Below are 23116 nucleotides of genomic sequence, written 5' to 3' on the forward strand. Positions count from 1 at the left end.
CACATGCTGCTGTCTTCACCCTTTTTCATCTGGTCCTCCTGGTGACCAGCAGTGTGAATATACTGGGGTACAGTGAGTGGCAGTGAGAGCAAAAAGGCTCCTATGGGTTCTGGGACGTGTGCCTTTGTCCTAGTGAGTCCATGGCTTTATCAAATGATCCCATCAGCAAAACCTCCCAACTAAACACCCAAATTGACCATAATTTTATTAACTGTCTGTCAAGGGCAGAATACAATGAACCACCTATAGGTTAAAGAGAAATCAACAACCAAACCAGGTGGAGAATTTAACACTCTTTCTTTCAGCTTTTCTTTATTCCACTGAGTCCTACCAAGCTGAATTCGGTAAACTCAAATTTCCTGGAAGAATTCAGATTAAGTAACAACATTTAATAAGCAATAATCGTAACGGGATTTTTCCTACCCAAATTTACATCTTTAATATGTTTTGTGAGGATACACTGTGTTTTACTCTTTCCTGCCATGACAAGTCTAGCCTGCTATCTCTCCCCTGGCTTGTTCCAGCTCAGGGATTTAATTTATATTGTGAGTAAACGAAGTGTTGATGTTAGACGGTGCGCAGCTCAAAGACTGACACCCTCTAGAGTCAGCTAGCCACATCCAATCTGAGGGTGCGTGATTCATTTCTCCTGGAAATGAGTGCTAGCCCTCAACACAGCCCTCTGAAGGCACAAAGGAAGACATATACCTGACTGTTCTTGGGGCGGACACTGCCTCCGTGCTAACACACATTGTAGCTCTTGTCTTCAGTTAGTTTTTCTGACACACAATCTCTTCAAGTCTTCCCCATGTTGGGACTCAAACCGCAGAATCCTCTATTTTGTGATCTAATTGAGTGGAAATCCTTTCCCTTGGTAATGGAGAGCTTTAGAGCACTAGAAAAAAAAATGCAAATGCCTTTAATATTATGCAATATGCTGTTTTCCTGGGGTGAGCATTGAGACTTTAATGGGAAAAGAATACTAACTCGGAAACTTAATCTTTTTCAATTTCTATTTTGCTCTTTCATATGGAGCCCATTATCTTAGGTCACACACAAATGTTTTCTCCATGAATGTGGATCATGCGGACTATCTACTGAAAGGATTAAGTGAGTTCATGTGTGTGACAGACCCAGAACAGGATCTGGAACATGGTTAATAGTCAAATCTTGATGATGATGATGATGATGATGATGATATCAACTTCCCTGTGGAGTTTTGTCATTTTGCTTGTTTAGGCTGTGCACCCCGTGCCTTAAATTCTGTGTCAGAACCTCTAGTGATAATACTTAGGGCAGGAGGGTTTCCCTACCCGAAAGCTGCAGAATACCACTTCATGTCGACGAGCATCCTGCCTCTCGTAGTCAGTTGTACCTTGCAGATTGGGACTTGACCAATGCATCTGCAGATTTTTGCTGAATGCTTATTATGTGGGAGGCACAGGCTTGCAAAATACTTTTGGGAAACTTCCTTGCTCTAGAGGAGTTGATCACCTAGGTAGAAAGACAAAACAAAAGGTGAATTTAGAAGATATTAAAACACAACAGAAAAAAAAAACTAGAGCAAGACTGAAGTGTGTTCAGGAGAGACAAATGAGTGATGCAGACACGGTACTTCTGAGGAGGGGATAACTTATGCCAAATGGAGTAGAGTCAACAGGTCTCAAGCAAGAAGTGGGTCTCAGAGTAATCCTCAGGTGTGGAGGATTTCATTCAGCAAGCTAAAAGGTTAAATCCTGAAATACTAATTTACGTGCTTGCCAGATGTTCTGTTCCCTGTGACCATTTTCCCCTCTTCCAGCCTCAGTGAAGCAAACACAAAGGCTCATAGAAAAGCCCATTCTAAGTGGGGACCTTTTAGGGTACATGGAGCCGAGTTTTACCTCCATCTTTAAATAAAACTGTATCAGGAAAAGGGAGAGGGGAGGGCTGACCGATAGCGGGGAAGAGAAGGAATGGGGTATGTACCAAAAGAAGGACCTGCCAGCTCCAGGACCAGGTTGCTGAACAGAGGCAGATTGGGCACTGGTTATTGTCTAAGGCGGACCTCAAAGAGCCTTTGGATAATGGCCTACTCTTTCCTCTCTTACTTATTGCTTGTGGATTACCCGTCATCTTTAGGTGCTAAACTTCCATACGTCCATTTTCTACCTCACCTCTAACAGAGGTGAGAGGGCATAGACAATTTATGGAACGGAGGGGTGTCATGCAGGACCCTGGAGTCAAAGTAGGATCCAACAGAACCAATCAGGAATATCCCTTTGACTGAGGACGTTAATGACCACCGTGTCCCTGATTATACACAGAAAAGGACAGTATAAAAACTAGCATCTAATGTGTTTAGAAGAGGTAGATTTGAATAGTTGGTAAGTGTATGAACAGTGCCTCTGACGACTGGACTCTTAACTTTTATAAAGAGTTTGTCCCATGAGGCAGATAACTATGTTCAACCACACATAAAGACTTGAGAATTGCCTACAGACACGTCTTCAGTAACCACCTTAATCTCTTATGTTAACCAAATCGTGAAATACTATTCTTTTAGGATTGTCTCGAAAGATCATTACCACATGGCTGTCCTGTATAAGTGAAGAAATACCACGTAGCGATGTAATTAACACAGGGTTTCAGGAGTGAAATGGTAAAGCTTGCTCGTACAGCAGATGGTTTAACAACTGCCAACATGCAGAGAGAGAAAAGCTGAGAAATCAGCTTGTCCTTTATTTACTTTTGGACCTGTACTCTCTTTGTCAGATTCCAGCCAGCTGAAAGATCCAGTGATCATCCGTCCATCCACCCGTCCATCCATCCATTCAACACATATTTACTGAATGACTACTATGTACTAGGAATTCATCTACAAGCAAGGATTTTTGGCAGTGGGGAAAAATATAGAGAGAAATTCCTGGTATCATAGTGCTTATACTTTAGTAGGGGCCGATAGAAGAGAAATAAAATAAATAGGTATAAAATAAAGCAGGTAAGGGGAAAAAAAGAAAATGAGAAAGGGACACGGAAAGGGACAGGGTCAGTCCCTTGAGGCTTAAATTTAAAAAGAACGGTCAGGGAAGACCTCTCTGGGAAGGTGACTTAGAGTGAAGGCCTGAGGGAGCCCATTATGGAGTGAGCTATGGGGATAACTGGAAGTGTTCCAATAGTAAATCATCAAGGACAAAGTCCCTGAGCTAGTTTACGGTACATAAGGGCTATTGTGTGAGCAGAAAACTGAATTTTTCTGAATTTCAATGATTCTGATATGCTTATATCAGCAAATGACACATGGTGAGCCTTTGGTCAAGGTACACTTACATGCACTCTATGTTTAAAGCTATGTATTGCCAAAAGATGCTTAAGCTAAATATTGACTTAATTTTCCCATATACATACATTATGTTCCTGTCTGGAAATAGAGTACCAAGTCATTTCAGCAGGATTGGAAAGTTTCTCCGAGACTGGAAAAGGCTATGCCACTCGGTGCCTAGGAAGTTGGGGATGGCAGACAGTGACTACAATTCATGATTGCCTATTGACAAATTAAAACAGAAATTGTGATGACCTGACCTCATTCTAATGCAAATCCGTAACAAGCAGAGGAGCAAGGAAACTCTTTCCAGTGTCATGCCCCCTTTCCTATGCCCCTTATTAGATTTACATAACGTTGCAATCTTTCACGGAGGTCAGCACTCAGCATGCTCTGGCTTTTAACTGGCATCATTAATCAATGTGATGTTAATCCAGGAGAAGCAGCTATCACACAAGGGCAAGTGGTAGGAACCAACCTTGTTGTCTCATGGATGAAGGTGACATTTTTGATGGCAGGGTTTATTCATCCCTGCGCACTTCACCCCCTCAGCAGGTCTCATGAGGCCAGTAGCTCATTTCGACAAAGCTGTCTTCAACCTCTAATCTCGGCCACACTCCTGCTGCCACAGTGCTCTGATGGGTGGGCTCTCAAAGTGGACATTGGAAATCTTCAGATGTCAAGAAGCTTCATGTCGTATTCCACGGCAAGAGACGACCATCTTCATTGGAAGCCACATTCCTGGTGCTCTCAGGGAATTCCGTTTGAGTGCTTTCCTTTTGTGGAGCTAAAACCGCAAACACATTTGTCTTTTCATAATTGTAGTTTATACGTTAGAGCAAAGTGGGGTAGAACTCAATCATCTGTACCGTGAGCCAGTTTGGGGGTCTACTAGCCCTCCCAGCTTGTAGTTCAATTATTGGTGAGTGATCTTACAATTTATTTGTCATGGTGCCTGGCATGTTTAGAAGAACGTGTGTTATGTAAATTACACATCTGGCTTCTCCCAAATCCTTTTTCCACCTGTCTTCTTCTTCTTCTTCTTATTTTTACCAGAAGTAAAGCATTTCTGTGTGTGTGTGTGTGTGTGTGTGTGTGTGTGTGTCTGCGTGAAGGTAAATGGGTAGACAGAGTTCTGATTCAGAAGATAGGAGATGGACTTCTTCCCCACCCCCACTATACTACACGTTTCCGGGGGCTGGGGGGGGGGCGGCATTTGTTCACACCTCACTTAATCTCTGCCTCAATTTCCTCATCAGTAAGAAAAGGATACCTTTTTCCAAAAAAGGCTTTTGTGGGAATAAAATGAGCTGATACATGTAAATAACATCAAGGCTATAAGTTTTATCACAGCTTTAATGTATTGATCATTATGAGCGCAGATGGAACCCCCAGATGTTAACTTCGCAGCTTTGGGGAAATTATTTTAAAAACTACCTGTTAGTCCAAAAATTATTGTTGTTTAATAATAAAATTATTTAAAAATTATTTTCTAACTCCCCTGTGGGGGGAGGGCAGGTCTTATGCAAACGTGCAGGCCATCATTTGACAAAAGCTCGGTCAACAGCAGCTATCCGGGTTTGCTTGGGACGTGGGAAGTGTGCCAAAGGTCTGAACAAGGCAAAGCCCCAGAAACCCAACTTCGGGAGCCCTCACCCTGTGCTGGAAGCCTGGGAGCAGGGCAGTGGTGTGGCAGCCTTCTGTCCCCAGGGGCTCTGCTTTCTGCTTCAGGCTCTATGGCTGGTGGCTCCGCCCTTTCCTGGCTCGGGTGTGGACACGCTGGCCTCGGTCCCCCTCTGGGCACTGGGGTGGAACAGGAGCACAGCTTCTTTGACAACGCCTCCCTCAGAAATGAATTCCAAAGCCTAACCGCAGATTTCATTCATCTCAACAAAGGATTACTTCTATTCAGTTTTATTGACTGCTTAGGAATTACGAACAGTACAGTCGTATTCGCATTCAAGGGAGATCTGAGCAATAGCCATTTTGCTCGTTGGAGTTCAGTGCCTGAAATGTTTTCCCTTCTCCCAGGTGCTGCACCTCAGGACTGTTGTCTGTGGTCAGGGCACTCAACACGAGAGACTTGTGCACAGTATACAAACTTAAACAATTTTTTTTCCCCCCCAGGGGTGCCTGGGTGGCTCAGTGGGTTAGCGTCCGACTTGGGCCCAGGTCACATCTCACCGTCCGTGAGTTCAAGCCCCGTGTCAGGCTCTGGGCTGACAGCTTGGAGGCTAGAGCCTGCTTTGGATTCTGGGTCTCCCTGTCTCCGCCCCTCCCTAGCTCACGCTCACTCTCTCTCTCTGTCAAAAATAAACTTGAAAACAAATTTTTTTTCTTTAATGTGTATTTATTTATTTTTCAGACAGAGAGAGAGCAAGTGGGGGAGGGGCAAAGAGAGGGAGAGAGAGAGAACCCAAAGCAGGCTCTGTGCTGTCAGCTCAGAGCCTGGCTCTGGGCTTGATCCCACAGACCGGATCGTGAGATCGTGACTTGAGCCGAAATCAAGCCGGACACTCAACTAACTGAGCCACCCAGGTGCCCTACCAACATTTTTTTTTTTTTTTAAGCTAGAATATTTCCTTTCTCCAATCTGCGGAAATGTATTGGCTAATGCTTAAACTGCATGTGACAAGAACTTTTAAATTATAATCCAGTAGTAAATCAATCATCAGAAGTGTATGAAAGTGTGCCTACTACTGTAAGTCAGACAAGGGCTAATGACACAAAAAGTAATTGTGTTGTTTGGTATATTTGAGCAAACATTTATTGAATGCCTACTCAATAAAGGTGCTATGCTTGGCATTGAGGAGAAAAAGATGAGCAAGACATAGTTCCTATCTTCAAAAAGCCCATAAAGGGGTTGGGGGTGACGTAGGTGGGGCACAGCAAACCAACATTTTCAATACATAAATGTGCTAGAGGAAAACTCAGGGGGTCGTGGAAGCCAAAAATGGAATCTCCGATCTACAAGTTCAGAGAAGGCTGCCCTGGGGCCCGCGTGGCATGTGAGAATGAAAGGAATCAGCCAGAAAAATGGACCGAAGGGTGGGCAAGAGAGGGAGGAGTCTGCCTTTGGGTGAAGAGCAAGGCAACAGCCCAAAGATACAAAACACGCCTGCAGATACACAGACAAGGAAGGTGTGTGGCAGGATATAGGGGAAGATGAGCCTGGAGAGAAAGATAGGCAGTGTAGACCCAGGGAGTCTGCGACACCTGCTATGGGATTTGGAGTTTACTCTCGGGTAGGTGGTGGTTGGAAGAGGCTGAGAGTAGCTCCCTGCACATGGGCCCATCCCTGGAAGATCCAGGGATATTTTTTTTTATGATAAAGCCCATCAGGCCACCAAGTGTAAAGGAATGTCAGAAAGGCCCACACCTAGGAAGGCTGCGTTGTCCTTAACAGCTGATAAACATGGTGACTTCTGCTTCCAAGCATTGTTCGTGTTCAGTGCTTGCTACTAAACTTTCTTTTCCAAATTTTAACTCCACGTTTTTATAAGTACTGAGCTAGATTATTTTAACGCAGTGCTTTCCAACTTTAAAATTTTTCATGTTAAAAATAATGAGAGCCCACACTAGGATGAAGCGACAAAGCTGTTCGCAAGTTAAGGGCAATTCCATCCTTCACTTGCCTTTTCCCCAAGGCTTTCAGTGCAAGAGTTGAGGAGAAAAGCCACATCTTGGGTGCCGACCGTTTGAGACAGAGCCACGACTGATCGGAAACCTTTGTTTTAACTTTTATTCCCCAATCCTCTCATGTTTCCTAAACAAGTGTGCATTTTACTCAACAATTGCTTACTACGTACCCACTGTGGGCACACAGGGCACTGGATGTGGGCTGCAGTGGGGAGCAAGATACATGGAATTTCTGTTCTCAAGGAGCGAAATAACTGGCGGTGATGGCGGTTGGGGAGTGAGGTGGACTTGGAGAAATAAATAGAAATTACTGGAAAGCATGTCAAATGTGACGATGGGAACACTATATTTGGTAGCACACAACAAAAGCACGGTCCTAGATTGGGCGGCAGAAAAGGCTTCCCTACAGGAATTGACATTTCAGCAGAGAGCTAGAGGATGTGTAGGCGTGAGCCAAACAAACAGAAGGAAGAAGAGTGTTCCAGGCAGAGGGACAGCTTGAGCGACAGTTCCAAAGGCAAGTGGGAACATGGCACTTGCAAGAATCCAAAGGAACTCCCTGTGGGGGAGGGGAGCACTTAGACGTGAAGGGTTAAGAGCCGGAAGGAAACTGCGGCTGGTCAGGGAGGGCTTTGGCAGCCATGGGAAGCAGCTCTTCGCCTCCTCTGACCAAGGGAGGCTTTAAAATCCCTTCCGTGCTTTACATTTGAGAACAGCGACTCTCAGAAAAGTTAAACAGCTTCTCTAGCATCAAATGGCTTTAGGCCGACCAGGCCACTGTGTCTTCGAAGAAGACCGGAATCAGGCCTTGACACAGGATTTCATTCTTTGGGGGAGGAGCTGAGGAAACACCAGGAAGAGAGTGGACAAGGGTGAAAGAGGAGAGGCAGCTCATGAAAGGCAAGGCAGCGAGCAGGTATCAGCTGGGTAACTGGGCTGTCACCCCAGGAGAAACTCAACACTTACCTTGGAGTTCCTGCACCTGAGGGAGAAGGGAGCTGGAGACCCCAGTTCCTGATGGTTTTAGGTTGAAGACCACCACAGAGGTGGGGGGAGATATTCATTCTCAGGTGCTTCGGTCTGTCACGGGGAGATATTCAGAGAACTCCCTCCGGCAAAGGAACGCAGTGTAGAGATTCAGGCATTTGGAAGGCTGGTCTGTGTGCACTGTGGTTCCGAGGCTGAGGACATGGGGACCACCATGCCGCTGCTCAGTTCCAGGGCCCCGGACATCGGTGTCCCAATCCTGAGTCCTTATGTCACGCCACACTTGTATTCGCCTGAATGCCAGCTGGCTGTCTGGTGAAAGACGTGCAGCTACAGAATACTCTGGCACTCTGTGCCGAGGCCTCAGCAACTCTCAGGCTCAAGGCCTATGTGTCCTGCATCCCAGGACAGACTTCTCGGTATTCCCCTCTTTACTCTGGTATCTCGAGGCTGAAGGAAAACAGGCCGTGGCGAAGGACCCGTTAATTGGAAAGTGTCGAGTTTAACTAAGGAAATGAAAGAAACTCAACAGAATGAGAATTTAATGAGAAATAGGGTATGGAATGACATCAAGCACTAGGCTTAAAAAAAAGTTGGACCAATTAGGGTAAAGTCATTTGGTTTGGGATTTGGGGGGCAAGCTGACTCAGAGCAGTTTTCCAGAAATGAATGAGTCATAAGTTTTGGGGAATCTGATATTTAGTGGCTTAGTTTGGGGGCTAAAAAAGTTCATCGTAGTTTATCTTAATAATTTGTCTTATAAGAGGCCATGGGACAGAAGAACGAACAGGTTCTGGCCCAGCTTTTCCTTCCCAGCTTTCTGCCCTCATCACACATTTATTGTGGTAGGCACTGTGGATTTAAACGTCATCATTACGGTTCAGGTGCTCAAAGAGCTCATAGGCTAGAAGAGGACAGAGAAGGGCACGCTGCCTAACAAGTTATGGGACCTTGGGACAGTCCATCTGCCTTTCTGGGTCTCTTTCATTAAGAAGGGCCTGGATGGATGAGATCAGTGGTTCTCAACCCTGGGCCTCTAGTAGAAGCACTCAGAGAGCTTTAAAAGAATGCCAGTGCCCCGGATGGCTCCACACCCAGAGATTCATTCTGTCTGCCTGCTCTGGGATAGGGTCCCAGCACAGGTATTTCTCAAAAAGCTACCGAGGTGATTCTACTGTGTCGTTGAGGTTAAGAATCACTAGATGATAACTTTCAAGTTTTTGGTAACTGAGGAACTCTGGCTTTCCCTGAACAGTTTGCTCTCTGTTTATCTCAGCAGAAGGTAGAAGCTAGTAGCTGGAAATCGGGTTCCTTATTTGGGACTGGTATAAACATAGCATGAGAACCCTGGAGCTCTGGGTTAGGCGACCACACGTCGCCTGGACTCTGAGTGGAGAGTTTACCTCAATAGGATGCATAGAAAACTCACTCCAGAAATAACAGGTGCCCGATTTTTTTTTTTTTTTGTTCCTCAGAAGACACATTCTTAATGCCAACAACTAATTATCATACCAAGAAAACAAAAACTGTGAGGAAGAGCAGAGGCGGGTTCGCAGTGCCACCGAGTTGTACAAACCATGACTCACTCTTGTTTGAGGCTGAGGCATCTTTGTGGCATTTCTCTGAGAAGTGCTCAGTGGTTGCTTCGCAAAGGAAAGAGGGCAATGTACTTTGCTGTGGGACTGAAGCGAAAGGGAAATCTTCTCCAGTCTCCTGCATCCTCTGGTTGGATTCAAACCACGCCTCCCAGTGAACTTTCCATGGTCGGAATCGAGAGCAGTTGGCTTCCCTATCCCTGTTCTGGCTTGTTCTCTATACTAACAACCTCTCCTATTACGTAGAAGGCAATTAAAGGATGAGCTGAGAAGCTGGCATCTTTCCTTTAAAGTAAAAGCCAGAAGCTTATGTTTTACTGGTGACAGTCTCCTGAAAAAACAAATTTCTTATTAGTAATGGCATAGGAGCCATTGGAACAATCTCAGCTCATGGTTAGCTTGGAGCCTGCCTCGTGCTCTTCCCAAGTCCTCTCTGACATACGGCAGACAAAGCCTCTCCCTAAGAGCACCAACCCCACATAAGTACCTCACCTTGTCTTTTTTTTTTATTTATATTCAATTTATTTAAACGAAGAGGAAGAAGAAGAAGAAGAAGAAGAAGAAGAAGAAGAAGAAGAAGAAGAAGAAAGAAAACATTTCATTTCTCAACCTCTGCCTCTTTGCCATCACCAATCTGTTCTCGGTATCTATGAGCTTGTTTTTGTTTTTGAGATTCTACATATCAGAGAGATTATATGGCATTTGTCTTTCTCTGTTTGACCTATTTCATTTAGGATGAACCTAGAATTCTCTGCAGGAACTGATTCTTCAGGGCAAGTTGAGGAAATGACTTGGAGGCATGTATAAATTGCCTGTACTTTTCCTTGCCGGCTGCAAAGCCAGTATTGTTCCATCTAGTGGAATGTGTACAAAAAGCCACAGGAACCGCATCTATCTATCTGTTGATAAATTTCTTGTTTCGTTTTCTGCAGACTGTGCAGTGGCCACTTGGAATCATGGGATTGGATAAATCGACTGATTCCAAGGGTGCCATCAATTTCAAAGAAAGAGGCCTGTATCTTCCCAATGAACACTTGGGTGGGTTAAAACTTACAGTGACGTACGTAACCCCTCAAAGCTAGTTTCATAATATACAGTAGGGGCAGGTAACAAGGGCATCAAAAATGGGAATAGAATTTTCTAATTTGTACAGTCTTCCACTTAAATTATTATTTTATCTGAAAAGCAATGCATGTTCTTGTAGAAAATACAGAAAATGCAGGAATAAGATTTTAGAAATCACTATATTCGTACCCCCAATAATGAACATTATAGCTTGTTACATTTTCTCCTAGTCTTTTTTTCTTCATGTGGCTTTTTGGTAACATACATTTACGTATCTGTGAATGCCTATATGGCAACATATGTATATGTGTAACAATATAATATTTAGTAGGCAAGTAAACCTTTCTGGGATTTCAATGTCTTTTTTTTTAATTTTTTTTTTCAACTTTTTTTTTTTTTTTTTTTTTTTGGGACAGAGAGAGACAGAGCATGAACGGGGGAGGGGCAGAGAGAGAGGGAGACACAGAATCGGAAACAGGCTCCAGGCTCCGAGCCATCAGCCCAGAGCCTGACGCGGGGCTCGAACTCACAGACCGCGAGATCGTGACCTGGCTGAAGTCGGACGCTTAACCGACTGCGCCACCCAGGCGCCCCTGGGATTTTAATGTCTTTATCTTCATGCTGGGGATAACCACAGCACTTACTCAACTGCGAGTATTAAACAAGTTAATACAAAGAACAGTTAGAACATGCTTGTTACGTATCAGCATTCTTTGAAGGCTAGGTATTATTTTACTACTATAATGTAATTGTGCATCCTGCTTTTTTTCATGTAGCTTATAATGTGCACTTTCCCACATTTGTATATACTTATCACAAAATGTCCTCTGCAATGGCTACATAATATCCTACTGACATCGAATTATTTTTAATTGAACAATATGATACTTCTCCATATTTCTTTCCATAAAGCTGGGTGGAAGATTTTTTTTTTTTTCAGGCTAGATAGCCTAGCCAAAATACCATAAACTAACAGTCAAATCTTTCTGAATGGGTTGCCAAATAGAATCCCTAGTTAAAATTGAAATTCAGGTAAATAAAACGAGCCATTTTTTAGCACGTGTGTCCCCAAATTGCACGGAATGTACTTATACTGAAATATTATTTGTAGTTTCTCTGAAATTCAAATTTAACTGGGCCGTCTGTATTTCTGTTTGTTAAGTCTGGCCACCCTAGGCAGCGGATCTGTTTATCCTGCCTAATTGATGCTACTTTTTCAAACAAGAAAGTAGTTTTCATTCTTATGGGCAATCCACCATTTGGTAACAGCTCAGCAGAAAACCAATGGGAAGAAAAGAAAAAAGAAAAAAAGGAAAGAAAAAAGAAAGACACGTGGTATCTACAGACTCAAAAAGATCAAAGTAATCACAGTGTGCCTAACCAAAATTATTAAATGTGTAAAAAAAGCAAAGTATTTATGAGTAGCTATTAATTTTCTGTTCTGAAAGTACTGCAGGGAAATTCACTCCGGTTTTGCAGATGATCATTAATACTGCTTGTGATTTACAGGGTTGTTCTAGGCTGTTGGCTTCTCAGATAGAAGATGGTCATGTGTCAGCTCACACCTGCTCATACTTTTGGGAAACTCAGCTGAAGATTTAGCCAAAGGCCAAACCATCTGTTGCCAGTTTCTTGAAGGATAGAAACTCTCTCCCTAGACCCCACCTGCAGGGACCTTTCTCAGCCATTTGTAGACCAGTGGGGTTCTGAGAGAGGTTTCCCAAAGGCTTTACACAAGAAAGAAGGCATCATGGGGCGCCTGGTTGGCTCAGTCAGTAAAGGGTCCCACTTCGGCTTAGGTCATGATCTCACAGTCTGTGGGTTCAAGCCCCGCATCGGGCTCTGTGCTGAGAGCTCAGAGCCGGGAGCCTGCTTCGGATTCTGTGTCTCCCTCTTTTTCTGCCCCAACCCCTGCTTATGCTCTGTCTCTCTCTTGCTCTCTCAAAAATAAATAAACTTTAAAAAAAAAAAAAAAGAATGAAGACATCGCAAGACCTCTGAGGTCTGGAAGAATCAAAGGGTCCTCTATGAGCCATTTGCTGCTTACTCAGCGATTCTCCAGCATTTGCATATTAGAGGGGCTTCTTAGAGCTGCAAATGGTTGGAAAGGGGGGCTCAGAGCCTTGGCTTGAAGCTGCCCTTTCAGAGCAAAGTACAATGTCTTTCCTTAGACGGAATGTTTCTTTGGGACGGCTGAAGGAACAGGTGAGAAAAGGGGTGGCGGTGGCAGCTTGTGGGTGCCCCCCACACACGCTCCATGTCGTGGCTGCTGGCATCATTAGCAGTTGGCACGGGGTTTGAAGGATGAAAAAAAAGGAAAGGCTAGTGCTCTTAAATATGGTTTGGAAGATTGAAACAGTACTGGGGAGAAAGGTTTCTAACCAGATCGCGCAAAGCACATGCCGTCACCGTAATTTCTCTCATTTTGTTTTCATCCAGAGACATCCATCTGCAAGTCTGACCATTGCTCATCCGAAGACCTCTCCCTGGCATCCCACTGCCGGTGAGATCAAAGCTGGGCATGAGTGTGGGTGTGATACAGGTGGCCCCCGCCAGCCGGTGACCTCCGGCAGGGTCTCCTCCCATCGTACCTGACACCTGCTTGCCTCACGTCCAACCCACCAGTAATACTGACTGAGTTTTGTAGGACAAAATACTATTTCATGCCTCTATTTGGACTACTGTTTTCTTTGCCCAAAGAAATCGCGGTGCCACCCATCTCTCCACCTGCCCTTGTCCTAAGGGCTGCCTGGTGACTTCCTACTTGTCCTTTAATCAGCCCAGATGTCAGTTTCCGCAACACCTTCTCTTTACAACTCCTGACACCTTAGGGTTAAAAGCTCTCTCCTTTATGCATCCTTCTCACACTTTATTGTATCAGATTCTTTTGTTCATTTTGTTTATACATGTTCCTTCCGCTCATAAGCTTGTTAAGGGCAAGGACCATCTTTTTATTCATCTCTCTTTCCCCAGTGACTAGGCAAAGCCCAATACATCATAGCAATCAGTATTTGTGGGATGAATGAATCCTATTCTAGATTTTAGGTTTAGCACTTATTTAATATTCAGTAAATGTGAATTTATTCTATTAAAGTAAATTATTTAAGGCACTCATGAATGGATAAGGAAAATGTGTGTATACATGTGCACACACACACACACAATGGAAAATTACCCAACTATGCAATCTTGGCATTTGCAACAATATAGGTGGACCTAGAAGGTATATTGCTAAGTGAAATAAGTCAGGCAAAACAAGACAAAGACCATATGATTTCACTCCTATGTGGAATTCAAGGACAAATTTGACAAAACGAAGGGAAAAAAAATGACAGAAAAGCAAAACAGGCTCTTAAATACAGAGAACAAACAGGTGGTTGCCAGAGGGGAGGTAGGTGTGGGAATGGATGAGATAGATGAAAGATATTAAGAGTACACTTATCTAGGGGCACCTGGGTGGCTCAGTTGGTTAAGCATCCGACTTTGGCTCGGGTCATGATCTCATGGTTCGTGGGTTCGAGCGCCGTGTCGGGCTCTATGCTGATAGCTCAGAGCGCCTGCTTGGGATTCTGTGTCTCCCTCTCTCTCTGCCCCTCCCCTGCCCACGCTCTGTCTCTTTCTCTCTCAAAAATAAACATGAAAAAAATTTTTTTAAAAAGTACACTTATTTTGATATAAATAAATAAATAAATAAATAAATAAATAAATGTAAATCATTTGACAAATTTTAAAAACCTGTCCTCTCAGCTGTGCCATAGGGCAAACTTTGTAAATAGTGATGCTCTTTCTAGGTCCAGAGTTTGAGATCCAAAACATAGCTGTGCACATTTTAGCTGCTGGCTAGGATTTTGACCCTGTAATTTATGGATGATTGTATCTTTTGAATTTCCAATATAGCCTACTGCAAACTTCTCCGACAGCTCAGTCAGGTAAAGAAAGCAAACACGTGAAGTCTGATTTAAACCTTCTTGGTCTGTTAGGGCTGCTGGTTAGATTAGAAGAGAGGTTACAGGACAGGGGGTGTTAGTAGGGTACAAGTTTTTCGCAGACAATGGTAAGACCACACAGTCAGTGGTGAAACAGAACCAAGAAAATCCTAGGTCAGAGAAATCCTAGGTCAGAGAAATCACAGTGCTCACATTATGGAGACTAACTGCCCTCATACTCTCCATCAACACAAGACTTTGTGTCCCTGCTAATTCTCTGATTCAAGTCTCAGTTTGGTGTGAGGTGTTAGTCATTTTCTGTCCTTCTTGAACTCACACATAAGTAAATCCTTCCCTGGAAACGGAAAAGTGGATTGCTCGTCAGTACCCCTCCAAGACTTCACTGAACCGAGAGTGATTCATTCTGGGTGGCAGCAAAATCTCTTTGACTAATATCTCATTGAAGTCATGCAAATGACTAATGGAAAGTTCTCCGGAGAAAGTTCTCTGGAGAAAGTCAGTTGGTTGCTTGTAGCTTTCTCGAGTCTGTGTGAGGAATCCTCAAGACCTGCTCTCGAGCGGTCCTGTTTTTCATTTTGATGAGAACTTGTTAATTCAAAAAATGGCTTAAAAATGGCCTAAAAAGTTTATGTTGGCTCTAAAAGTTTGTGTTTGCTCTTCTCTCAATTTTAAACAGGAGGGCTTATGGTTTTAAGCAGATTTTATAGCTCGAGTGTACCCTAAAATTAAACAATAGCATCTAAATCTGTGCCTATGTTATTAGAGCTGGATGGAGTAGATGGAATTTGCAATACTTACAACTTGGCTCCTGGATTGGGAACAGGGATTCTTAGCTGTTATTGGTATTTTCTTACTCCCTTCCCCCATTATGCATTATCCCAGTTCTTTTTTTTAAATTTTTTAATGTTTATTTATTATTTTTGAGAGACAGAGAGAGAGGGCGGGAGGGAAGGAGAGCACTAGTGGGGGAGGGGCAGAGAAAGAGGGAGACATAGAATCTGAAGCAGGCTCCAGGCTCCAAGCTGTCAGCACAAAGCCCGATGCAGGGCTTGAACCAACGAACCATGAGATCATGACCTGAGCCAAAGTTTGATGCTCTACCGACTGAGCCACCCACGCGCCCCAAATTATGCCCAGTTCTGTGCCTTGCCTTATTAACGCCCTCACTGGCACCCTTTGGAAATAGGACTTATTATGATGAGCCTCGTATTTCCTTCAATGACTAACAACATACATTTTCTTCTTTTTCTAAGGACCCTATATAAGTCCACCAAAAACCAAACCAAACCAAACCAAAACAAGACAAAACAAAATAATGGTTCCAGGTCATCTAAAAGCAGCCCATCTGTGTATACATGCATATGTGCAGACACACGCACACACACGCACGCATTTAAATCTATGAGTTTATATAGATACCTCTGTTTCTGATCTAACACCACAAAATTCATTCTACCTAGTCTTCCCCTTTCTTAATTTGTAATTCCTTTTTCTGACAGAGATAAACCTTGCTTTCACTGTCCATAATAGACTTTCTGTTCAGTCCTAACACATGCATAAAATAATTTCAGAATTGCTAACTCATACCCATGAAAGACACAGTTTCCTTGAGTATAATATTTTGTGTACATTTTTTGTTTATATAGACAAAATGCTATTTCCCAAAGTTACTCAGAATAATTCTTTTCCACCCCCTTCAGTGTGGTTTAATTATTCATTAGCAACACAGAAAGTTTCGTTCATTACTGCTTGTATTCCATTTTGCACCCCCAATCCCCCATCACCAAGCTTAAAGTGTTAATTATAGAGGGGTTTCAGTTACCATGGTTTCGCTTTTTGTGGTTTCAGACCATGGTCAACCATGGCTAGGAAGCCATGACCCTCCGTCTGCCGTATTGGCAGAAGGTCAATAGTAGCCTCATGCTACATCACAGTGCCTGTGTCATTCACCCCGCTTTGTCTCCCCAAGCAGACATTTTACCATCTCACATCATCACAAGAAGAAGGGTGAGTACAGTATGATAAGATATTTTGAGAAAGAGAGACAGAGACCACATTCGCATAAGTTTTATTATAGTATATTATTATTACTGTCCTATTTTATTAGTTGTTGTTAATCTCTTACTGTGCTTAATTTATAAATTACACTCTATCATAGGTATGTATGTATAGGAAAAACATAGTATATATACTACTAATATATAGTATTAGTATTATCTGTGGTTACAGTCATCCACTGGGGTCTTGGAACATATATTCCATGCATAAGGAGGGGCGATTGGAGTAGGATTGATGCTATACTCAGGGTGAACTTGGCTGATGGGTAAACTCTAGATTTATTGAAGAAGGTGATTGACTTGTATATACTTTTCCTCTCTATTCATAATTTACCTGGATTCTGGAGAGAAGCTGCACTGTGACAACCTGAAACCCACAGCCACATCATAGTTGCTTTTTAATCTTTTCTCTTTACCATTTCCCCCACCCTATTCTTGGTCTCATTTTTACACGAGTTTCTAATTAAGAGAAAAACTGGTTCAAGGACTCCTCCCTAATACTTCCAATTTGGAAGGAAATCAGAATGAAGTCAAAAGGCTAAATAAAAGGTAGGAAGTGGGTGGGTGGAAAAACAGCAGCCGGGGGCAAAATACTTTATAAAATAGATAATACAGATTTCAATAGAATTAAGGGTCAGTGATAGTCCTATTAATTTAGCGCTAATACAATGAAAAAGGGGCATGTCCTTCTAGTCTCTGACCTGGTTCGTTTGCTGCCTGATCAGTGCCAGGAAACACATAAAGTCAAAATGCCATTAAGATTACCAGGCTTTTAGGGGCACCTGGGTGGCTCAGTCGGTTAAGCCTCCGACTTCGGCTCAGGTCACGATCTCACGGTTTGTGAGTTTGAACCCCGTGTCGGGCTCTGTGCTGAAAGCCCAGAGCCTGGAACTTGCTTCAGATTCTGTGTCTCCCTCTCTCTCTGCCCCTTCCCTACTCACACTCTATATCTCAACAATAAATAAATGTTTAAAAAAATTAAAGAAGAAAACGGGAACCAGAAAAAAAAAAAAAAAGATTACCAGGCTTTTGTCTAAGTGAATCTCTGGAGTTGGCAGGGCCTTATCCCCTATAAAGTTTAGTTACATATCCTATTTCTTCTCATTCCTTAGTGCGTATCTATTTATTTACTTATGTATTTATGTATTTATTTAATCATCTATCCACAGACACAGGCCTGAGTTCTTGTTCTGGGTGAAGGACTTTGCAGGAGATGTGTGACAGCTCCAGTGACCGAGTGTCCTTCTGCCCAGTTCCACAATCTGTTTTGTGACCACCCTCAACAGTCAATGCATCAACACCACAAAATTTGGGAGCTACGCCAATAGAGGCCATGCAATCATGCTGAGAACTAACCTTACAAAGAACAAGACTCAGGCGCCTGAGAAAGGGAGTGGTTTTGAACATCTCATGCCAGACCCTCTCCCCCTGTTCAGACTTCAGAGAGAGAACTACCTACCTACAGGCCTTGCCTTAGTGCTTTTCCCTGAAGCAGTTCAAACAGCCCAGCCTGGACATGTATTTGAATCAGTGTAAACAGAGTTCTCCAATTAATGGGGCAAAACAGCCTTGTGTCAGCCCTGGGAAACGATGGGCTGGAACAGCAAGGGTGATTCATCAGGCAGGTCACAACAAGGCCAATGCAAATTCTAAAATGTTTGTTTCACTCGAACTATGCTATGCACTGGCATAGTAAACACAACTACAAAACGGTTACGTCAAATGCTGCAAACAACAATATAAACTTCAAAGTTGCCCGAGGTGGAAGTAAAAGAAAGATTAGCATAAACCTCAGAGCCAAGGATTTTAGGTAACGTTGAAAAGTAGGATTGAGTTTCAAACTTTATAATGCAGGTATTGAAAATGTCAGTTTGTCGGTAACATGTTTCCCTGAAAGAAAGATGCCTGACATACTGAATGTTGTATGTGCTTTATGTATTTATGAGCTGGGTTATGGTCTTTGTGGGAAGATAAGGCAGTTTGCATGGATGACACCTCTCTCTCCCTCTCTCTCTCTCTCTCTCTCTCCTTTCTTCTTCATTATAACACACTGGGCAAAATAACTTTATTTTGTTTTACCTGGGATTCTGATTAAAGTTAACACAACTAATTGTGCAGGAACTGGACAGGGAATCCTTTTTATCAAAAAATAATACCGAACCTTCTTTGTTTTCGTTGGCGGTCTTACTTCTCTCTATCTGTTTGACAATTAAAACTCGGATTTGGAACAAAATTCCCAGGAGAAATGTTATTTGTTATTTCTCTGGGGCTTGCATTAAAAAAATGTTATTACAGTCCTTTATTTCAGGATTTTATTGTGGGGAATCCATATCTATCCAGTGCTTCTAAGGATTGGGAGGAAAGGTGTTTCCAAATGTCCTGATCTTATCTGTGCATCATCTGAATTATGTAAGGGCCCCACATTTATACATTCAGGTTGGCTCTTCATTGGAGAATAGCTCGCATAAGGTTGTTGGTATTTCCTGCCCCTGTTAGGCCAAAATTACTGTAATAACAGCCTTTCTGGCTGGATTCAGGTACTTTGCTTCAAGCCCAGACCAGAATCAGGAAATGAAGAGGCATGTGTGAAAAGGAAAACTACTGGCGTGGAGGCTTGGGGGTGAGAAAGGGGAATTTCTCAATTTTTTCATGGCATCGAAATGTTCAGCATGGGTAAGTCATTAGGAGAGAAAGAAAGAACCGCTTTTAGTGGAAATTACCACTGGTCAGATGCTCCACTGTAACTTCCGATACTGTGTAAATGGCCTGGGTAGATCTGAGAGGCAGGAACCTTCTTCAGGCTAGGAGTTAGAACACCTAGTTTCTTTGAACGTATGTTGAGGGCTCATACAACTTGGCAAAGGTCTTCTCCAGGAAAAAGAATACAAATTAGAAATAAAAAATTAAGTATGATGGTGAATATCCATTTATAATGAGCAAAGAAATGCTAAGGATTACAAATTTTTAAAAAGCTGGCCAATGTCATTTATCTTACAAAATCTGTAAAGGCAGCACAATGTTATTATTAGCCTGGCACACTTCGGTAATAATTTTCCCAAATTTTTTGGCTGCATACCCTTCAAAAGATAACAATTTTGGAATATTTTCTATAGAGGATGGGATGGTAAGTGAGTCTTTTTTTTTTTTTTAATTTTTTTTAACGTTTTTATTTATTTTTGAGACAGAGAGAGACAGAGCATGAACGGGGGAGGGGCAGAGAGAGAGGGAGACACAGAATCAGAAGCAGGCTCCAGGCTCTGAGCCATCAGCCCAGAGCCCGACGCGGGGCTCGAGCTCACGGACCACGAGATCGTGACCTGGCTGAAGTCGGAGGCTCAACCGACGGCGCCACCCAGGCGCCCCGGTAAGTGAGTCTTAATATGCAAAAACTTGTTTGTCTTCCACTACTCAGACCCACCTACTTTCAGTGCCAGGTGCTATAGGACAACCTGTAACCCTAAAATCTTTGTGTGGAAGCCAGCAGAGCTGGTATGGGGTGTGTGTGTGTGTGTGTGTGTGTGCAGAGGGTTGGAGAGTGCATGCCCAAGCCAGTCCTACACTGGGAAGGCTTGCAATAGCTATTATACACATGAACCATTTCGGATCCCATACATGGATCTTATAAAACATTATAGATATTCCCAACTCAACTTTTCCTTAGCTGGATCCTAAAAATGATCGAGGCCACCCAACATGAAGAGAAATGTAATGGAGGGGAAATTGGAGTAGAAAGAGATAGCAATATTTACCAATTGTGCTTTAATCACCACTTGTGATTAAAATGTCTCACTCTTACAAGTTTTATAACCACTATAACCGTGCGGACAAATTGGTGGGCCTCTTTCCCGTCCGGGATATTGGAAGAAGCCCATGCAAGAGGAGAGTCCTGACATTTATCTTCATTAGTTTGGCAGTAAATCTCCCTGTGGTCCTATGTGAATGTGAGCAAACGATTTAACTCTGTGACCTCAGTGTCTACATTTGTCTATTTCACTGGATCCCGGTGAGGACCAAATAAGATAAGTGCATATAATAGCTTCAAAAGAACAGACTCACCATTTTTGTAGGTCACTCAGTACGAGCTTCATGCTTGGGGAATATAGTTTACTGTCAAATGGATGAGTGGTTTGAAAATTTCAGTATCTGGAACAGTAACTCCTATTCTGAAGGTGCACTTTAACTCTTTCCAAGTAATTATCCACTCTCAGCACCCTGGAAGCAGCAGTGGAAACTAAAAGTTTGGTGGAGCTGGTGAAGAGAGGATCTGAAGATTTTGAAATTTGTTTCCAGTCTTATTAGGTAGCCTGTCGATTGGTTGGTGCTGGTCTTTTAGATGCATCTTGGGTGTATGGTGTTGTGTGTGTGTGTGTGTGTGTGTGTGTGTGTACAGGAAAGCTTCCAGAGTCTGAGGGGTTTCCCTCAGAGAGAGAGAGAGAGAGAGAGAGAGAGAGAGAGAATTTCGTTCTAGCAGGACTGAGTGAATTCAAAATGGGGCCTTACTGCTGGCGGATAAGGTAGGGAGGAAGGCGAATGATGAAAAGTTGGCTCACGCACACGCGCGCGCGCACACACACACACACACACACACACACACACACACTTTTATTTTCCTGTTTGGTCCACACAACGAAGTTGATCCTGTCTCTTACCCTTACCCTTTCTCCGAACACATCTACTTGGTGCTTTATAAATAAATCACTGTCCGTCATCAGCCATACACCTTGTGTCTCTGGCCACTTTTCAGGATATGTACTTCATCTTCCGGACCTAGCTGAAACTTTGCTTTCCCCTCAAGGCACTGATTCATGGCGCATCCCTCTCGCATGGGGCAGTTTCTTTCATGGGCCCCGGGGCCTGAAAATGCAGTAGCATCTTCTTGATCCTTGTTGCGAGTTCCAGATCATTTCTTCCTAATCTCAAGACTTTGTTCTTCTTTCCTCCAACCCTTCTCTTTTGTTGTCAGCCTCCTGCTTTGTCTATCTGACTAGAGTGTAGGCTGCATGTCAGTAGATGGTGTCCCTTATCCCCAGTACCTGACGCGTGCCAGGCACCTAACAGGCTTTCGATCAGTATTTGTTGAAGGAAAGAAGAGAACCAAAGAATAAAAGAAAGCGAGGAAGCATCTCTCTGTGAGGTAACTCCACTCAAATTTGCAGCCTTCTTGGATCAGACACGTGAATTATCCTAACACAGATCGTGCCCGCTCTCATCTCCGTGTCTGTGTTTCTGTGTTCTGTGTTCTGCATAATATAATACGTCAGACCCTGTCCCTCAGTTTTCTTGTAATTTTCTCTTTTAAGGCAGCTCGTGTCTGATGTCCTTGATGGAGCTTGTACTGGCTGTTGAAGTCAAGCCAACTCTTCCTTTCAGCTCTTATTACACTCGGAGCTAAATACTTCTATACAGTACTTGCCGTAGGTTTTGAAAATAACTGTACTTTGAATGCGAGAGGAGAGGTGGTTTTGTTTCTTCGATGAACGCAAATCTACCTTTAGGGCAGACCCCATTCCTTATTCTTCTTTTATAGCCCTCCCCGTGCCTAACCTTGTGCTGGATACACGGCTTAGTAAAGACACATTCGTCATATTGCAATTGAAAGCAAAATGTTGAATTTATTTTTTTACTTTTAATTTTTAGGTAGACTATGTATGTAAACATGTACACACATGAAAGGAATTGGCATAAAAAGACGTAAAAAAAAGAATACTGGAAGTATCTTCATTGTTGTAGAAAAGTTGCAGAAGCTCAGTGAATTCTGACCCAGTCTATGTAACGTTTGGGGATAAAGGGCTTCCTATACGTGATGCATGTGATGCAGTCCTGGTCCTGAGGACCAGAGGCCCTGCCCTCCCTTGAGCATGTTCTCATAGTTATGGCAGCCTGCAGTGACCTACTTTGCAGCAGGCTCGGCCACGGTCAAGCTCTGGCCATCTTAGGGCAGCGCAAGGAGAGAGAGTCACTTTCTGTTTCATAAGCTGAACGACATTGAATGAAATTCCAGTATTTGAGGGCTGGGCACATAGGAATTAGGAGGATGGAGACTGAAGAGTAATTATAGTTCTGGTTAAAGGACTGAAGAAAGAATCCAGAGTATCTGGGCCATCCCATCCTACAAGGACTGTGATTTCTCTGAAATGATTGGTCATAAGTAACACCCATGAGACCTTCCCGTTATGAAGAATTGGCCATTGATAATGTTCCCTTTCGCTTGATTTTTAGGCCAGAGAGAAGGGGAAAACTGAGAGTTCAATTCTGCTGTCCTCCAGAAGTTTTTTGGCGAAGGATTATCTATCAAAACTGTTCTAGCCTCTTATTTCCTACATAATCCCAAGCAAATGCTGTGAGAAGAAAGGAGTAGTGCCATTGCCGAGGTGACATGGGAGAATGCAGAATTTCACTCCCAGATCTATTTACCCATTACACACCTGTATTCTGTGCGACGTACTCTTTTATTCTTGTGAAAAACATCTCACATTCACACGTTCCAATAAAACTGAAATAAGCCACGTTCAAATGCCAGATATG

General features: G+C 43.1%; 2 long non-coding RNA genes across 2 annotated transcripts; one reads left to right on the forward strand and one right to left on the reverse strand.

Moving 5' to 3' along the window:
• Nucleotides 1-186: 186 nt before the first annotated feature.
• LOC131514886 (uncharacterized) lies at nt 187-10945 on the reverse strand. Its single transcript, XR_009263316.1, has 6 exons — nt 9514-10945; nt 7903-8377; nt 4958-5104; nt 3780-4088; nt 1314-3523; nt 187-895 (listed from the first exon to the last, which is right to left on the reverse strand). It is a non-coding gene; the product is annotated as an uncharacterized LOC131514886 (long non-coding RNA).
• A 5532-nt stretch (nt 10946-16477) lies between these two features.
• Nucleotides 16478-23097, forward strand: LOC131514890 (uncharacterized). The gene is made up of 3 exons (XR_009263319.1): nt 16478-16541; nt 17761-18401; nt 22811-23097. It is a non-coding gene; the product is annotated as an uncharacterized LOC131514890 (long non-coding RNA).
• The last annotated feature ends 19 nt before the right edge of the window (nt 23098-23116 follow it).

Source organism: Neofelis nebulosa, chromosome 6 (genome assembly GCF_028018385.1).
Source record: "Neofelis nebulosa isolate mNeoNeb1 chromosome 6, mNeoNeb1.pri, whole genome shotgun sequence".
In the NCBI taxonomy this organism is placed as follows: Eukaryota; Metazoa; Chordata; class Mammalia; order Carnivora; family Felidae; genus Neofelis; species Neofelis nebulosa.